We start from the raw sequence: 6076 nt of genomic DNA on the forward strand, positions 1-6076 counted from the left end.
AACCAAGCCTTGAGGTCAAAGGAATTGTCCGTTGAGCTCCGAGACTAGAGTATGTCGAGGCACAGATCTGGGGAAGAGTACCCAAAAATGTCTGCAGCATTGAAGGTCCCCAAGAACGCAGTGGCCTCCATCATTCTTAAATGGAAGAAGTTTGGAACCACCTCTTACTAGAGCTGGCCACCATGTCAAAGTAAGTAATCGGGGGTGAAGGGCCTTGGTCAGGGAGGTGACCAAGAACTTGATGGTCACTCTGACAAAGCTCCAGAGTTTCTCTGTGGATAGGAGATGGGAGAAACTTCCAGAAGGACAACCATCTCTGCAGCATTCCCCCAATCAGGCAATTATGGTAGAGTGGCCAGATGGAAGCCACACCTCAGTAAAAGGCACATGACAGCCCGCTTGGAGTTTGCCAAAAGGCATTTAAAGGACTCTCAGACCATGAGAAACAAGATTCCCTTGTCTGATAAAACCAAGATTGACTGAATGCCAAGCTTCAAGTCTGGAGGAAACCAGTCACTGCTCATCATCTGGCCAATACCATCCCTATGGTGAAGCATGGTGGTGGCAGCATCATGCTGTGGGGATGTTTTTCAGCGGCAGGGACTGGGAGACAAGTCAGGATCGAGGGAAAGATGAACGGAGCAAAGTACAGAGAGATACTTGATGAAAACATGCTCCAGAGTGCCCAGGACCTCTAGACAGGGGGGAAGGTTCACCTTCTAACAGGACAACGACCCTAAGCACACAGCAAAGACAATGCAGTAGTCTCTGAATGTCATTGAGTGGCCCAGCCAGAGCCCGGACTTGAACCCGATCAAACGTCTCTGGAGCGACCTGAAAATAGCTGTGCAGTGACGCTCCCTATCCAACCTGACAGAACTTGAGAGAATCTGCAGAGAAAATTAGAAGAAACTTCCCAAATACAGGTGTGCCAAGCTTGTAGCGTCATACCCAAGAAGACTTGAGGCTGTAATCACTGCCAAAGGTGCTTCAACAAAGTACTGAGTAAAGGTTCTGAATGCTAATGTAAATGTGATATTTCAGTTTGAATTTGAAAACATTAATAAAAACCTGTTTTTGCTTTGTTGATAAGGGGGGGGGAACGATTTAATCCAGTTTAGAATATGGCTTTAACGTAACAAAATGTGGAAAAGTCAAGGGGTCTGAATACTTTATGAATGCACTGTATATAACTAAGAATTGACAAGGCAGATTCTTTCAGAGGGGCAGGACCAAGGAGACAAAGAACTGATTGTGCAGTAACCTACATGTAGGCCTATTAGCGTAAAGAAATAGAGCTGTCATTATACAGATGGCGGAACCCAAGACATTTTAAACTTGTAGTGTATTTTGAGTTTTTAAAATACTTCTGAAGTTTGTAATATCCACTTAAAATTTCAGACTTGAATTTCGGTTACGAAAAATGTATCAAACCCAACATAAATGTCCATTAATTAAAATCCACATAATAGTTAAGATTTCCTATTGCTGTAGGATTATTTGCCTGCTATAGCAAACTGGCTCAAATTAAGATCCTACATCTGTACTGAATACTCTTAATGATCATCCAAAATAAAATAATGATTCATAACTTTGGCTTTTGTTCAACAGAAGTGCTCCAACCTCCCTTTGTTCCATGTTCCTGGCAAGCTGAGACAATGGCTATATTTGTGCTATCCAAGACTATCCAAGACAATAGCTATATTTGTGCAATGCAGCATTTGTTTGGCCCACAAACATGGCTTGTTCTATGAAGGGCATGTTACAGAGAATATAGTGGCATTCTGAATGGCACATAGGCACAGTATTGATAATAATCATCCACAGGATAGATAGTTACTTTATTTTCCATGTTAATAGAAATTGAAATCTGTCTTCTTAACACCACCCTCATGTTGAGAGACACAGCATTTCATTCTAACATAAACCTTTGACCGGTAGTGTAAGACCCGCAGCAGAGGTAACTCTGGGTCTTTCTTTTCTGTGGTGGTCCTCATGAGAGCCAGTTTCAATGCGCTTGATGACTTTTGCGACTGCACTTGAAGAAACTTTAAAAGTTCTTGAAATGTTCCATATTGACTGACCTGGACTGTCGTTTCTCCTTTCTTATTTGAGCTGTTCTTGCCATAATATTGACTTGGTCTTTTACCAAATAGGGCTATCTTCTATATATCATCATTATTCACAATTAATTAATGATTATCCTTAATCATGCTAGCATCCACATTAATGAAGAAGTGTTTAGAATACATATTATATTCTTATTTACAATAAATTATTTACAATTATTTACACCACCAGGAAATTAGCTCAGATAATCTTCAAAATTAGACAATCCTTGCCCGGTAGGGAAACTTTATTTTATAGTTTAAAAAAATGATTTTGTTGCATTATAAAATTCTCCTACCTCCTAAGCTTGGGGTCACTTAGAAATGTCCTTGTTTTGAAAGAAAAGCACATTTTTTTGTCCATTAAAATAACATCAAGTTGATCAAAAATACAGTGTAGACATTGTTAATGTTGTAAATGACTATTGTAGCTGGAAACGGCAGATTTTTTCAATGAAATATCTACGTAGGCGTACAGAGGCCCATTATCAGCAACCATTACTCTTGTGTTCCAATGGCACGTTGTGTTAGCTCATCCAAGTTTATCATTTTAAAAAGCCAATTGAAAACCCCTTTGCAGTTATGTTAGCACAGCTGAAAACTGTTGTTCTGATTAAAGAAGCAATGAAACTGGCCTTTAGACTAGTTGAGTATCTGGCTCATCAGCATATGTGGGTTTGATTACAGGCTCAAAATGGCCAGAAACAAAGATCTTTCTTCTGAAACTCGTCAATCTATTCTTCTTCTGAGAAATTAAGGCTATTCCATGCGAGAAGTTGCCAAGATACTGAAGATCTCGTACAACGCTGTGTACTACTCCCTTTCATAGAAGAGAGCAAACTGGCTCTAACCAGAATAGAAAGAGAAGTGGGAGGCCCCGGTGCACAACTGAGCAAGAGAACAAGTACATTAGAGTGTCTAGTTTGAGAAACAGACGCCTCACAAGTCCTCAACTGGTAGCTTCATTAAATAGTACCCGCAAAACACCAGTCTCAACATCAACAGTGTAGAGGCAACTCTGGGATGCTGGCCTTCTAAGCAAAGATGCAAAGAAAAAGCCAAATTTCACACTGGCCAATAAAAAGAAAGATTAAGATGGGCAAAAGATCACAGACACTGGACAGAGGAAGATCGGGAAAAAAAGTGTTATGGACAGACAAATCTAAGTTTGAGGTGTTCGGATCACAAAGATGAACATTCATGAGACGCAGAAAAAAATGAAATGGTGCTGAAGGAGTGCTTGATGCCATCTGTCAAGCATGTTGGAGGCAATGTGATGGTCTGGGGGTGCTATGGTGGTGCTAAAGTGGGATATTTGTACAGGGTAAAAGGGATCTTGAAAAGGAAGGCTTTCACTCCATTTTGCAATGCCATGCTGTACCCTGTGGACGGCACTTAATTGGAGCCAATTTCCTCCTACAATAGGACAATGACCCAAAGCACAGCTCCAAACTCTGCAATAACTATTTAGAGAAGAAGCAGTCAGCTGGTATTTTGTCAATAATGGAGTGGCCAGCACAGTCACCGGATCTCAACCCTATTGAGCTGTTGTGGGACAGGTTGACCGTATGGTATGTAAGAAGTGCCCATCAAGCCAATCCAACTTGTGGGAGGTGCTTCTGGAAGCATTGGATGAAATCTCTTCAGATTACCTCAACAAATTGACAACTAGAATGCCAAAGGTCTGCAAGGCTGTAATAGCTGCAAATGGAGGATTCTTTGATAAAAGCAAACATTGAAGGACACAATTATTATTTTAATAAAAATCATTATTTATAACCTTGTCACCGTCTTGACTATATGTCCTATTCATTTTGCAACTCATTTCATTTATGTTTTCTTGGAAAACAAGGACATTTCTAAGTGGATCAGCTGTGCAGACAACCCTACCAAATGGCCCAAAGTAGCCTATGGAGATATCTACACCTACTTGTTGGAATCTCCAGGTTTACATGGGCAATAGACATAGCTAGTTAGATGCAAACAAGTGTTAGCTAGTGACTTACCGTGAATGAAATGCTTCGAACACACAAATGTATTGAGTAACCGGAGCGCATAGCTTTCTATCATATTCGCAGCGTATAGCCTGAAACCATGAGGTTTGTCTAACCTGGTCCTTGGACAGTTGATGAAACTTCATTTGGTGGTCTTTTCTCCTACTATTGTTCAAACAAAACAGTATGCAACAGCATTTCGACATCTTAGCTATAAAAGCATGGTTAGTTAACTAAAGTTAGCTAGCTGAAGAAAGTCAATTGGAATCGTCTCTTTGGCTGATAATCGTGATGTACATTCCATGCGACAGTATCTGTTCCTGCTACCATTTTTACATTTAGAACCAAAGTGTTTTTATGTATGATGTAGTTTGTTGATTAAGACATGGAAGTATGTAAAAAACGACCAACCAAGAATATCCTAAATGTTTATAGAATGATTTTAAAAAATACAGCCATTGTTGGGTTATGAGTAAAATAGGCCATTTAACATGGGAGTGAAGGGAATACCCTATGGCTGAACCAAACTCGGTGGCATGGTCACGTCATGCCTCGCCGTGTGTATCTATGGCAGAGTTTTCAAATCGCTTTCATTTGATTGGTAATTTTCAACCGTCACACCTCACTTTTGGTTTTGTTTGTTTCATTGGATTATTTACCTTTCAATCACTGCGCCCGCCCTTCTATTTCTATGCATTTGATTGGCTGATAAGTTTGTTAGGGTGTTTCATGAAAATACACTTCCTGTCTCATCAAAACAGAAAGTGTGTGATAAAAGTGCATAGCTCCCTAAGACTGTATATGGTCGCTCCAGCAGAGATGGAAGAGGAAGGTTTGGGGGGAGAATGTAATGAGGTTTGGGACAAGATGGCGGGTACACCCTAATGGTTGTCGGATTTGGAGATCGAGTCAGGGTCGGTAAGAAGGTGGGCAGGAAAAAAAGGAAGACAGTAGAACATTTTAAGTGTAAATATGGAGTGCTGCAGAAGGAAATTGAACATGACTAGAGTGAGGATGAGATAACTACAGTGGCAGGTGCGGTGACAACCGCCGAGTTTGAGCCTCGTCCCGATAGTGATAAAGATGATTTTGGCAAAGTGTGAGTGAGATTTTTTGTAGAGTGGATCCAAGCCTTCTTCATCAGCTAATGTGATTTTCATCAGCTAATGTCACAGTTTGTGAATATTAAGCATTTTTCTAATCAAAACAAGCACAAAGTCTTCATAATTCATAAAGGTCATGTTAACAGACGGATATTATCTCACAGAACAGCCTGTTTTAACCTCAGATCTTATTTTCTGTATTTATCCCAAAACCCCATTCTTTCCCCATGAATTTCCCACATGGGAAGGGCCTCATTTCCGGTTTTTAGGACTACAAGCTGGCAAGCTCTATACTCTATACCAGGGTTAGCTACAAGTGCCAAAACCTGCCACTGAGTTATTTTTTTCAAGCAAAAAATGCTTTTAAGTTAGGAAATCTGTTCATCAAGTATTCCAACTAATTAAAACTGAGAAATAGAGTAAGTAATTATGTGTCAATGTAATCAAGGTATGAAAAATGTTATTTTCAAATACACTGTTTTTGGTCTTACTGTAGTTGTGGTCAATTTGCACTGTACAAATTATTATAATTATGTTCCGGTGTAATGAGATAACTTTTAAGTTTTAGGAACAGAAAACTGTATTGAGATCAAGTGTTTCATCGATGAGAAAATTTGCAGAATGTCAGCCAAAATCTGTGGTTATGTGTTGCCTAGTTATGCTAATATATTTGAGACCAGTGTATTGCAGTTAATTTAGTCTTTGAATTAGTAAGTAGAATATCTAGTAGTAAAGTAGTAAGCAGGGAAACAACAACGAGTCCCAGACAGTTCGCAATAGAACATAGAACATACCAAAGGGGACATAGTTTACAAGGCTACCTAAATTATTATTATTAATTATTATTATCATCTGCTTACCACAAGTCTTT

The sequence above is a fragment of the Oncorhynchus masou genome, chromosome 24, assembly GCF_036934945.1.
Source record: "Oncorhynchus masou masou isolate Uvic2021 chromosome 24, UVic_Omas_1.1, whole genome shotgun sequence".
NCBI classification, from domain to species: domain Eukaryota; kingdom Metazoa; phylum Chordata; class Actinopteri; order Salmoniformes; family Salmonidae; genus Oncorhynchus; species Oncorhynchus masou.